At 43.4% G+C, this 13,739-nt stretch overlaps 1 long non-coding RNA gene across 1 annotated transcript; it reads left to right on the top strand.

Moving 5' to 3' along the window:
- The first annotated feature begins 9,252 nt into the window (after window positions 1-9,252).
- LOC130513641 (uncharacterized) lies at window positions 9,253-13,681 on the top strand. Its single transcript, XR_008946792.1, has 5 exons — window positions 9,253-9,363; window positions 9,476-9,545; window positions 9,649-9,781; window positions 11,665-11,865; window positions 13,506-13,681. It is a non-coding gene; the product is annotated as an uncharacterized LOC130513641 (long non-coding RNA).
- The last annotated feature ends 58 nt before the right edge of the window (window positions 13,682-13,739 follow it).

The raw sequence follows: 13,739 nt of genomic DNA on the forward strand, positions 1-13,739 counted from the left end.
AGACCTATGCAACACTGATCTCTGGGTGAATGAAGACAGAAAAATATATCATAAATAAACCACATCAATATGTTTGAGAACCATAGAAGCACATCTCCATCGTCCCTTCAACTGTTTACCAGAAGGAGCGGATGGCTTTCTTTGCGGGAACAAGGAGTGATAGTTTGCGGAGTTGATTTTGGGAGCTGAAGTTTGCTTCCACTTCAGGGTCTAAACTGCAACAATAACAAAGTAATTGTACACTAGCTGGTCAATCATGTGACACAACAACGTCTGCTATTTGTTAAAGGCTCTGAGAATTTACATTTAACCACAAACATGTAAATAAAGCAGAACAGTAACGAAGGGAACAATAGCCAAAGTCCAGACAGCAATAAATACACCACCAACCATCGCACACACCACCAGGAGGTCCATTTGGCCCCTTTCAACTACTCGGTGCAAAAGTGACCAGTAAAATCCAAAACCACCTCCAGACCGGCGGCCCCCACCTCTCCCTCCCTGCTCTGACACGGTGCTGGTGGTATTAGGTGTTACACAGGGGCGCATTTCCCTTGCAGTTGTCTGGGGAACACACGCGCTGCGACAGGAACCTCCCTCAGCTCCATCTGCGACAGTAATTTTACACAGCCGGGGCCCTGGGTCCCAGAGGTGGGCTATTACAGTTCAGGTGAGGTTAATTACAGAGAATTGTTCAACTTGCTGCTGTGTGCTGGACGGGTGGGAGGGTCTCGACGCCTCCAGTGATGACACGACCTCACGGCCTCCACGGGTGTTCAGCGGCAAATTTACACACGACACCTACAAGCGCCAATCATTCACTGAAACAGCTTGAAATTAAAGCCCACAGCTCAGCCCCTCAGACATTCGGCAGCTTGTTATTAGCCTTGATGCATGTGCGTGTAATTGTCCACATGCGATAGGCTGACCTGAACTACCTTAACATAAAAAGCTAAGTTTAGGGAAGCCATTTTTAAAATACAGAAAGCAATCTCAAATTTCTCCCAAGAGGCTGCATTTAACGGTGGGACAAGCTAGCCGCAGGAGCTGGAAAACAAGCAGAAAAAGAGTGACGCAGTCTGCTGTGTGAGTAAGGATGAGATTATATTGGATTAAAGGGGATTTTTGCAATGCAAATGAATGCACCTCAAATCAATAAGGCCTGTTCTACTCAATATACAAACTAATTAAGAGGTAATACAATCAAACCCGAATAAAATAGATTGTGCGGCTTTCTAAGAAAGAAATCCAATCAAACCTTTTTATGTGAAAAGATAAAATCTAAAGCGATCTTTCTTTGTACGAATAATGACCTCGGCTTTGTGTCCATTTAATAAGGAAAACTTGTCTTAAGAGGTTACACTCAATGTGCATATTCTAATCAATATGAATTACATAGGGTTTTATCTATGTTATCTGCTCCAGACTGCTAAGCTAATTAATGTTTTATCGAGTGTTTTAACTCAATTATTTCGCAAAGTCAAAGAGGTTCAACGCAATTTTCTATGAGCAGCAGGAACATCTTCAGTGTGGTGAAGGTGGACGAGTTCTTGAGCCTTTAACTAAACTGGATGTTCAAACATTTGATTTGACTGAAGCTCTGGAGGGAAACTCATGTCGTAAATGCATGGTTGATAGGGGTGAACTGACATGCTCTTACATTTTCCTTTGATTCTGCAGTATCATTTCAAAAAGTTTGGGTGCCTCCCTAACACCCCCCCCCCCCCCCCACACACACACACACATTTCATTCCAGCTGATTGCTCATTTTCTAATGCTAATGGTGCTAGTCTCGGGCTTGGGTTTCTCCCCTGTCAGCTGGCCACTGGGGCTGTGGGACGGATCTAATGGGCTCTGACAGGAGGGAACTGATCTCATTCAAAGGGGATTTGATATGTGGCATGAATGTGGTGACCCTCAATAGACATATTAATGACCGTTATCATTCACAGACTTTGTGCCATTCATAAAGCTCCTTTCTGCTGAATGCACTGTTGTCATGACTTATGGATGAGCTGGCCATATATTGTTTTCACTGCCTTTTAGGTAACACGTCAACGTGACTCAGAGCTCAGGCGGAGGCAGGTCAATTGGTTTGAGCAACAGTAAATAATAACATGGTGGGTGTTGTTTACAATTTAATTACGACCACACGCTGGCAGAGACACAGACAAAGGCTTGCAGTCACCGGAGACATCGGTATGGAGTCGCACAGTCAATATTTAACTTTGCCTCTGCTCTTTTATGGTTTCTCTTGATGCACTAAAAGCAGTGTTTGTGTTCACTACTCATTATTACGTCTCAAATCTTGGAGGGGTTCTGTGGCAAATCGTGGCGGCTAGATCAAAATTTAGCATCAAAAGCTAAGAAAGGCGTCCAAAATGATCTAGCCGTGAAAGAAATGATTCTATCATCCATCACAAGATGTTTCATGAACGCCTTCAAAACACAACCGTGCCAGAGGAAGGAAAAATTCAGAGTTACAATCAGCATGTGGATGCTTTTGCATAAACAAGCCTTTAAAAGGCAGAGCGCCGCATGTGCACAAAATGAAACAGCCACAATTAAATGCCTCTGGCCGGATGTTCATCAGAGTGTGGTTTTCTGAAAAATCCTAAACAAATCTAACCGTGCTATAAGTGGGAGAACCAGCAAGAGGAAGTCACATTCGACCATGTGTCCAGTGAGAAAATGGAGGAGAGACACCGTATTATATGCAGAAGCTGGAGCAACACGTGTGTACTGTGCGGCTGCAATCTGAGCTCTGTGTCCTGAAACATGGTTTTGATATTTGTCAGATCACTTAATGAACGCTAGAATCACCAACAATAAGAGAAAATATACTCATTTGTCAGATGAAACATCACATTAATGTTTCTCATTTAACCAATGAAAACAAAGAAAGTTAAATTCTGGTTTGACATGAAAGCATGTGTGTATTCCGAACAATTCTGAATGTTACAAATGGTTGCCATTATAAAAGTGTATCATTAACCTCCGATTTCTGGGTTCCTGTGATTAATTGTGAGCCTATTCCAACAGTTTCCCTCTGATTTCGCCTGCATGCCCTATTAGCAGTGCTGAAGTGCAGATAGCAGCACGGCAGCAGCTGAGAAGTGTTGGTTAGCAGCTGTGCAGGAAGTTCCATCTGTCTGTGCGTAGAGGTGTGACCAGCAGTCTTTCAACATTTCCAGTTTTATCCTCAAAGTTGTTACGTACGTGTCACTTTCATATTAAAGAGGGGGCTGCTTGTGTCCTTGCTGCCTTCTGATGGCACCCTGTTTGCCAACAAACATGTTTGACTCACTGCGTTGTTCTTCTGTTCATTTCCAGTAACTTTTGTAACAATTATTTTGGTGCAGTGCAGCCTCTGAATGAAGCGGTACCGAGACACATGGAAATGCCCCATGGCCATTCACAAACACAGGGCATGTGCCAGCCAGCATAAACAGGAAGATGACCATTAGGCTTATTTTGGGAAAAAAAAAAAAAAAACCCTCAAAAAAACAGACTCCAACTAACAATGACAAACCAAATTTCCCAAGATTTCCTTCGTTTTTGCTGGCGCTCTTATAATAATTGAATAAACAGAAATAAAGCAAAATGAAGTTGCACATAAACAGAGTGTTTTATCTCTGTGCTCGCATTTGCCAAAACTTTAGCATTAATGTAGATTACACAGAAATTTAGCAAATGATGCATTTTAAAACGCAAAAATGTATTGTGGGTGTAGCTATGGGACCTTTTTAACAGCACCCCTGCAGCTGAATTTAATAATAAATAGTTCCACCTTAATTTTTTTTTCTCAGGACTGAAAGATACTTTCCAAGAAATACAGAATAAAAGCAGTCCAAGCAAGGTCCAGCTGATGAACAGTGACACAGAACATCCACCGAGCAGCAATCACTGATTAAACATCCTGAACAAAAGAGCAAAGGGAGCACCATCCGCATTAGCAAAGTGCTGTTCTTCCCTCCGAGGCCGAGGCAGGGGGACATTTTTGCCCAGCTTCCTCCGCAGCCTGGAAAATCCTCCCCACATTACTAACCATTGTGAGAGCAACTTTGCTTTCACAGTCCAAAGATCAAAACAGCAGCCATGTTTCCAGGGAACAAATGTCTTACCATCTGGGCTGGTGTGAACACAGATATAATGCTGACAGGAAGCCGAAGCAGTCACTTGTAGAGCCAATTATGGGCTGAGCCGTGGGGGCAGGTTTACAAACACCGCTTTTTCTGTGTCGCACTACCCCAAGGTGTATGATTAACTTCCTCGCCGACAGTACCCAGGCAGCCAGGAGTCTACCCTCTCTGTAGGTGGCAGAGCTGGCGAGTCGTGGCACCACCAGTCAAAACAGATCCTGGCTGCCACCAGGAGGCTTCCGTTCATCCTTTTTTGCTTTTTTCACACTGACTGTACTTCTAAATTCTTCAGGTTTTTAATGGTCCTTCTTCAGGATATGTTTATGTGTTTGGTTACATTTTATAGTGTCGCCATCACAGGGAGAAGGCGAGTTATTGGACTCTCCTGATGCCACAGAGTCTGTGCCGTCTCCTGTGGAGTCGGGAAGAATTCAGCCAGACCATCTCATAGAAAATACCTTTACTTCTGGAGGACTAATTACAGACCTTTTAAGATGGAAGGAGCAACTTAATTAACCAGCATCCAGATTATATGGCATTATTCCAATTCTTCATCTCCCAATCAAGGGTTTTATTTTTTTCCTCTCCCGTGAAAAAAGATAAACAGAGATGTAATTCCTTGGTGTTCATTCTTTTAAAGGGGTGCCCACAGCTGATTTTTCCACCCATGTGAAACTGCGCGAAGCAGAGTTACCATCAAATAACCATCTTAACAGGGCTCCCTTCTTGCCGAATTTCAACACATCTCCCCCATTTATACTGCCTTTTTTCACCTGGGTTGCTTTATCTTAAAGGTCACTACATTCAACTGGCCCACAAACAGAAGTGAATATAACTGTCCCTAATCTTTACCTCGCAGAAGTCATGCTTCACTTACCCTGAATAAAGAAGGTCCCTGCCAGCAAGAAGAAGGAGCTCCATAGGGGCAGCTCTATAGAAAAGACTCCCTGTATGGCACAGTCCCCCCCTTTACAAGTCTATATTTGCATTTAATGACACCCTACATATTAACCCCGGTCAGCATCCAATTACACAGAATAAGTGAATTTCAAAATGTTTTTCATCAGTCCAGCGTTCTTTAAAGTGTAAGCGTCTGTTATTTCAAATCCATTAACTCTAAATACAGGTGATTCGCGGCCCCCTTTATGCTCAGGACCACTGAGATTCCATGTCATGGGGTGTTATAGGGGGTGTAGAATGACACCAAAACAACTGATTTGATGAGCTTTCCTCCCTAGGCCAGCACTCGACCAAACAAACTGGCCGGGCAACCAACAGCGCTCCATTCATATTTAATTACACCCCACTAACAGAGCTGGAGGATAACGTTACACCCGGGATAAAAAAATAAAAAAACGGTGGGAAGATCTGCTGGTAAATAAAAAAAGAAAAAGTAGGATCACCACGATGCCTCGTAGACCTGCATTCAAAGAAGAATTGTGATTTCTATTTTTTCCTAAATCACACTGATAAGGAGCCTGTTCTTATTTAATGGCATGTAAATAACGCCAGGTGGTGAATATTAAGTATAAAACACAGCAGCCTGCTTCACAGGACCCACCTCTGCTCGTGTGACGTCACCGCTGGCCTCCCAGGCGACAGCCGTGTGTGTTTCTGTGTCTGTGTGCATACACACATAAGAGAGCTATCAGAGATGAGCAGCAGTTAGAAGCCCAGCTACACCCCGTCAGCCAAAAATGCTGTAGGAAAAGTTCCCATTGTCAGGCTGAGACTCCGAACAGGGCTCAGACACAGAAAGATCTACTGTAAAAGCTAATTTTACTTAGCAAAATCAATACAAGACTTTAAACCATATATAAAATATATCACACCGGATGGAAGGGGGGGGGGGGGGGGGGGGGGGACAAAAAGAAAAGACTGTGAAAAAAAACTCTCCAGATGGGAGAACAACCAAACTTAGTATCAACAATAAAAACACTCCTTTTAAAATGGAATCTCAACAAAACGTGTGTGAAAACTTTCTATAAATAATAATCGCTCTCAGCTTCACTCTGCAGCCTGGACAAGGACAAAAGGCTGGGGAGCAGGACAGGACAAGGGAAGACAGAAAAATGCATGAGGGAACTGGTGGAAACAATCAGGAATCAGGAAGACAAGAGGCAGGTGACACATGAGGGTAGAGCAAGTGACCTGAAACAAGAGGAGAGTTGCTTTTCAAAATAAAACAGGAAATGAGGAGACAAAGGACAAAACCTGACAGGTTTTGCTGGGCTTTTACACATAATGTGATATCTGAGTGTGTATTGAACAAAAACAGAAAAAAAAGATCATCATCCTGTTTCTAATATAACCAACAAATTAGGCATTTACCATTCAGCTTTTGGCATTGCTGTGATTGAACAAGCAGATGATGTAACCTCCATTTCCATGGAGACTCTCACCTTTCCTACACTGGACTCTCCTAGCTGAATGTGGAGGAAGTCGTCAAACCAAACAATTCAGTCATCCAGTTTCTGACACTTCATTTCAACTTATCACATATCTCATGTTGCTGAAAATTATGTCAAATGCGGAGATTTTATGTGGATCTTAGGTTTGCAAAAACCCAATGACCCTGATTAGGAACAAGCAGCGGCTAAGCTAAAATGGATTACAGATGATAAGTGTTCACATGGCCACATTGAACTGCACCATGGGATGGATCCTCTCAGCCGCTGGCTGATACCGTTGAATACTTATTAATCATCTTAGAAGACCTGAACACAGACACATGGTAAGGATAGTGCTCAATAACAACCTAACATGCATTACAGACAGACAGACACACACACACACACTGTGTCACTGTCTCTTGGTGCTGGCGCCTGTCACTCAGGGGGGTCCTGGGATATGCACCGGGGCCATCGACAGGCGTCTGTGTCAATGTCTGACAAACCTCAAGGCACCAGGCTGTAATTGGAATGACTGGCTTAATCCTCAGATCAAGACAGACTCATTGACAACCAAAGCGGGTGGCAATCCCAACAGTGCCTTATTAGTGGAGCTGGCCTCTTCGCTGGGGGAGCGCTGATGTCATCACTGCCAACCAGAGGACAGTGTGTGGCCCAGACTGGGCTGCAGAGACACACAGGAGTTGTTGTGGCAATAAAGAGTTGTGTGGAAGTACAGATAGATACAAGCGACACTGTCGTTCACCAACATGAGCACTGAAGTGGTGCGATTATGCAAACTCTGTTCCCTTGGAAGCGCTGCTTATATATTTATGTTTTTTGATGATTACTTTCTTCTCAGTGGAGATGGTGTCTTTTGTGCTAATCAAGACTGTCATTGTTCGACTATTACTTCTGAAAAGAGGAAAGAATCAGGATAAGCTAAGCAGACAGACGAAAAATAGAAATATCCACCATTCTCTCTGTGCTCTGACACCTTTTTGGCACATTAACCGGTGCTGGCTCCTTGTCCCACTCTTTAAAGCCAATATGGTGACAACCTTCTGTAGCGCGTGCTTCTCTGTGGTTTTTCTGGCTGCCTCAACTTTCCTGTCAATGAGTAGGTTTGACACAGTTTACTGAGACAGGCAGGATGTACAGGCAGATCTCTCAATGAAAGTTTAGGCTGGAAAGTACAGTTTCCAAACTGCACATGAGAAAAAGGTCCCTTTTCCTTCACCAGAGATTAAATATCCTCATTCGAACCTGTACTTGACATCAAAACAGGTGTAGAAATGTTCATGCTATACTGAAATTCGTGCAACTCTGTGTGTATTTCTCTCAACATGCGAAGTGGACTTTGGCAGCGCTTGAAAGCTATCGGTCTCATGCAGAGCATGGCATGTGTGTTTCTGGCTATGTGTGTGTGTGTGTGTGTGTGTGAGAGAGAGAGAGAGAGAGAGAGAGAGAGAGAGAAGGAGAGAGAGGGGGAGAGAGCAGTTCCTGGCTTTTGTAAAGGCACTGAGAAGCGTGAGCCATCCACCCAGGCATGCCTGTGCAGTGTAAGCGAGGCTGACTGGCTGACCTCAGACTGTGTGGGCCCTTCAGCAGAAGATGAAGGAGCTTTTTTACTGATGCAGGAACAGGACGTATCGCCTTCCTTCTGTAGCAGCACTCATTCATGCCAGACACAATGTGTTATTATTGGTTTTGAATTGAAATGTAAATTTTGGGAACTGGGTGCCTGCGCTTCCTTCACTGATTTCTCATTTTTCACATGGCCGAGGTGGAACGTTAACCCTTCAATCTCCTTGTGTTACCACACCTTGGAAGCTTAAGTGCAGACCTCTGTCATACGAGAGGTGAAAGTTTAGCAGTGGAACCTGGGAGGCGCCGGTCCTTACCTGGGGAGCTCTCACCATTGATCCAGGGAACAGAGGCAAAGCCGACACTTTCAGGGCAGTTAGTGTGAGCTGGGCAGGTCAGCACTCTGCTGTACAGCCTCACAGAAATGAATGCATCAGCAGACCTGGCAGATCTATATGACAGGAATTAAAAAGAGTGATCAAGTTGTTTGCGCATCCATTTAGCATCTCAATCCCCTCTGCCAGTTTGACGTCAGTATCGCAGTAGGATCATAACTACCTGTGATTAAAGGAATATTGATGGGCTGTAAAATGAGGCTTCCTGCAAAAAATAAGCTATTTTCTCAAACAGCCACAATAATTAAATATATGAGGATCAGTCAAATTTATCTGCTGCTTTTATTTTGATCGATTTTTTCGTTAACTGGCTAAGCCTAAGAGGGCATTATTGCTGACTGGGGTGTTGATTTTGTAGCTCAAGTGGAGGCTCACAAAGTGGCAGCAGATGAGTAACAAATATTGCTAATATAAAACATTGTCCGCAAAAGAGCAGGAGCGTTTTCAGAGCTGAAAATGCTATCAATCTTTTTTGCCCCATGACATCTGGTGAAAATCACCAGTGATTCATAACTGGGAGCAGAAAAAAAGAGTTGCGGCTGCGTAAAAGCTCAAAGCATTAAATGTGATGCTTTGGTTATAAATGAACCAGGCCATTTAGAGCCTTCTGTTCTCTCTTCTTCTTTCCTGGTTGATTGATTAAACATTAACCTGTGGAATCATGGGATATTCCTTATTAATCACAGGTGGCACAAGCTTAACTGAACATGGGGGAGGCACACGGAAAAGGATCACACCCCGACACCCACGAGTGCATGAAGGGACGTAGATGTGAGAGATGTGAGAGAGGCTTTTATTTGATTAGTGACGGAGTTTCTGGGCTGGTGGAGTTAAACCTGGACCCTGGCAGTGAGTTATATGCACATATGTGCACTTAAGTCTCGATATCAAAAGGCAGATTGTGAGAATTGCCATGACCTAACTGCATTCCTTATCTTATGTTTGATTACGCATTTCACAGAGGAAACCGTTGCCAGACAACAACATGTCCAGTGAGAAACTCCAACCTTGTCTGCAGAGGCGAGTATTCGGTGAGTGGGTGGAAGATCTGTGATCTCGACCTGGAAGATACACATTACAAGAGCCCCCGAACTCATGAAAGACTGAACAGTCTCTATCCTGATTTTCCCACAGTCCGTGTGTATTTGAACCTATCACATTCGAATGACATCATTGAATATTCAGCGCTGCAGCAGGACACGGCTTTGATCCAAGACTGACGTGGGTGGCCAGAGCTGCTAGAGTCTTCAGTGTGTCTTTGACAAAGGTGAGACCTGCCCCTGAAATAGCCACATTTTTATTGTGTAGCTATGGGTGACATTTTTGTGCCAAGGAGGCTTTTATGAGAAAATTGACAAAACAAATATCCTTTGAGCTGTTTTCCCGTTGAATAATCTACACAGAGGCTGATGGACTGCTTTCAAAACTGAAAAAAAAATATTCAACAGCTTCAGGGTTGTCCCTGTACATCAGCTGTCATCTTGTGATGTGGGTAGCGGTTCTGGCGTGAGGGCTTACGGCAGCGCACAGGTGCCCTTTTCACTCCCAGGCCGAAAATGACAAATTCAATAAACTCAAGACACCTCTTCAGAGCACCTATGGATCCCAACGCACCTGACAAGCGGCTGAAGGGCTTCTTCCTAGTCGCCCTGACACCCGATGTTGACATTCAATATCAATATCTCGGGAGCCGCGGAATAACTTTCCATCTCACTAGCATGCTTTGATGCTGTGGAAAGGAATAAGAGTGTGTGTCAGAGGTGGTGGGACTGGAGGTGAGGCTGGGATGCTGTGACAAGGAAACCGAATCTCTGAGATGACATTAGCAGAGAGCGTCCCCGACTCTGTTTGTGCTTGAGCCCTCGAGCAGACGAGCCTGGCTAAGGTTACCAACCGTAATTCTGATGGTGAAAAGGGGCCACAATCAGCCTACTTAATCTTAAAGCTGTTCTTTAAAACCCAGGAAAGATGATCTCTCTCCATTCTACTGTATATAACAAGGAAACATGTGATTCACTGTAAAATGGAAATAGACATCAAATTAAATTTGCCCTCGGGGGCAATGAGGACGATGCTTGCCTGCAGGTACTTGTGAGATAACAAAATAGCACTTGTATTCTGTCAAAAGACTTTTTCCAATGAATCCTCCCTGACCCGAATCACATTTTAACAATTACCATGACAATGGCTTAAATGCCCCCCCACCGGTCAAAAGGCCTCACAGTTTGGATGGTGATGATAAACAGGGAGATGAGTTCTGTGCAGCAGACCCTCACTCTAGGTTCATCGGCATCCCTCTAGGTCTCTTTCTAATGAGGGAAACAGTAGAGTATTATGCCTGGTCAGCTTGGGAGCTTCAAGTTTGGCGTGTCTGGTCCATGAGGAGCTCACATCAGGGCTGCCACCTGTTTGTCTGGGTGCTCCTTTGACACAATAGCTCATGAAATGCAATATGGGTCTGGGCCTTTCTTTCTTGCTGCACAAAAGCCAAGGAACGGATGGATCGCAAGATAAGGACCTTCACATTCGGACATTCTAAATTGCTGCGGCGTAAAAATAAGCTAGACAAAGACTATCTCATAAGAGCAAAGCACAACATCATTGTAAAACAGGAGCATTAAGATCAAGAGAACATGTCTGCTTTCAGGCAGGATAGATATTTCCTCGCAGATGGTGAAAGTGCACAGGCCTGTTCCGTGTTTGTACTTACAATCTGGAGGTCATCTCCTTCACTGAGCTGCGTACGCACCGCGGAAAGGACTTCATTTTCCACAGGAAGCCAGAGGGTGAGGGCCATGAGAAGATAAAACCTGCATGAGACAGCAGGGAGAACATGACAAGACCAATTAAAATAAGGCTCATGCATGGCATATAACACAAATGACACATTTTGTACTTTCACAATAAAAGCAGAGGCAGCACAAGTTAAGTGATCAAAATCATTAATGAGATTAAATGAGAGAAACCTCAATTGTCTAGAAAATATTTGTTATTTTACACTTTTAGAGGTAAAGGCCCCAAAGAAAGGAAAAGGCCTTTTGAGCCCGTTTACCACCTGAAAGTGACTGACAGTGATGGGCAGGTGTGGCCGAGTATCTGGGGAAAGTGAACCGTGGATGGCTAAATGAGGCTTGCCATTGTTCTCTGCAGGTCTTTGATCTCCCAGTGGTGGGCCGGAACATCAGTGGGGAGTCCACGCCGGGCCCCAGGCTACAGTTTGTATTGACTCCAGAGGGCTGACAGCGGCAGGCAGAAGAAGTGGGAGGATTTGAATTATTATTTGAATTACCGGTATCTGAACCTGACCTGAAGACTGGAGGAGCAGAGCAACGATGCCCCTCCTGAATGGAAGTGTGTATTGCCTTCTTTTGCTGTTGCTGTCTTTTCTTGTTTTTTTCATACAAATTTGATTAAAAACACACACACACACAAACACACACACACACAGTAACCTTGGACTGTCTGAAATTTACAAATTGAATCAACAAACTTGATTAAGTTCAATCATTAAAGTATGCCAGCCCTTCACAAAGCTCTTAAAATAGGGGGAAAAAAAGGTAAAATGAAGCAATGTCTCGTTCCCAAACAACCAAATAAGCAGGTTCTGGATGATGATGTATGCAGGAACTGCCGTTAATGTGCCTTCAATGTTTAGTTTATAGGTTACAGCTAAGCTGCAATGTTTTGTATGGGTCTCGTCCTCTCTGGACCATGCTGCAATCAGCCATCAAGCCATTTAACTAAGATAAAAGACAAAAATACATAGTAATAATCTAAGAATAAAGCACAAATATCTGAGAGAATGTTTGAAGGTGGACAGACCAAATCTTTCCTGCGAGCATGTTTAGAATATAAGGTGTTCGCTCTGAAAACACACTGTCAATGCAGCTGCAGAACACTGTCAACACGAGACCTGCAGCACTACAACAAATTGTGACAGCAGACAGGACAGACTGGGACAGCGCCTCGATTGTGTTTCAGTGTGTTCTCTGGGCCCTTCCTGTGGTGCTTCTGTGTTGGGGAGCACAGAGCCACTGCTGGAAGCCACAGTGGAAGAGATCAATTGTACACATTCCTGCCACCTGAGATTCAAGTGTTTCTGTAATGCTACACTGCCTGATCGATACCTTCACTGAAGAGACAGGAGGGAAGAGCCCAGGCCATGGTCACACCATGATGGAACATGGATTTAAACACACAGACACAGACACCTACATTTGCTGCAGTTTCTTTAGGTTTTAAACTACGAAATTCAGTAATAGTTTCTCCAATAGGCTGGACTACAGGAATTAAAATATTATTTAAAAGAATCATATCAGTCAGTATAAATTATTGTTGTTACTAATATTTATTATAAATAATAGGAATGTTTTATTTTATTTAGTATGAATAAACACTGAATTAGAAAATAAATACAATCGAGTTAAATGAATTAATTTATTTAAAGATCGCTAAGGCTGGGTATTAATATAATTAAAAAATAATATAATAATTATATAATTCGGCCAAAACGTGTTTGCGCAAATGGAGGAAAAGTACATCATAGGCACTTGGGCAAGGATCATTTAGCAGCGAAATATAAAACCTAAATATTGCGGATTACATCAGGCTTTTGTGGAGAGGAGGGCAGCTCTGCGACGATGCCGAGCAGAAATGAACAGATCCTGTATTGCAGGATGTGCAACGATGTGTTAAATTAAATGCAGCTGTTGAAATACAAAAGAGGACAAATGGAACAAAAAGAAAAAGAAAATGCCGGGCAAATCCGTCAAAGGGTTTATTCGTATAACCGTGATGGTTTTGACGACTTCCTTTAAAGCTTTGTGACAATTAATTATGCTGGATCGTCGCGCTGTTAATGAAAGCCGCTTTTCATGTGCGTCAGTGCGGGCCCACACCTTTCAAGTGTTAATGCAGAATTTAGCCTGCTTTAACAGAGGCGAACATGCCCAATTACAAGAGACTTTTTTTCTCTTTTTTTATCATTGCAGTCTGGTGAACGTGGAAATAAATGCCAGGAGGGAAACTTTGCGCGTAAAAATGCAGCGCTGTTGTGGATCCGCAGAATATGATCGGCGACTCGCAATTCTGCATCGGAGAGCCCGATGTGTAAAAGTGCGATTATAATTTCAATTAAAAGGCAGAAAAGCTGACATCAATGGCTCCATCTCTGTCTCAGCCTCTGCTTAAAAAAATGTATTTAAAACATTTAATCAAAGATACTG

Source organism: Takifugu flavidus, chromosome 2 (genome assembly GCF_003711565.1).
Source record: "Takifugu flavidus isolate HTHZ2018 chromosome 2, ASM371156v2, whole genome shotgun sequence".
Classification (NCBI taxonomy): domain Eukaryota; kingdom Metazoa; phylum Chordata; class Actinopteri; order Tetraodontiformes; family Tetraodontidae; genus Takifugu; species Takifugu flavidus.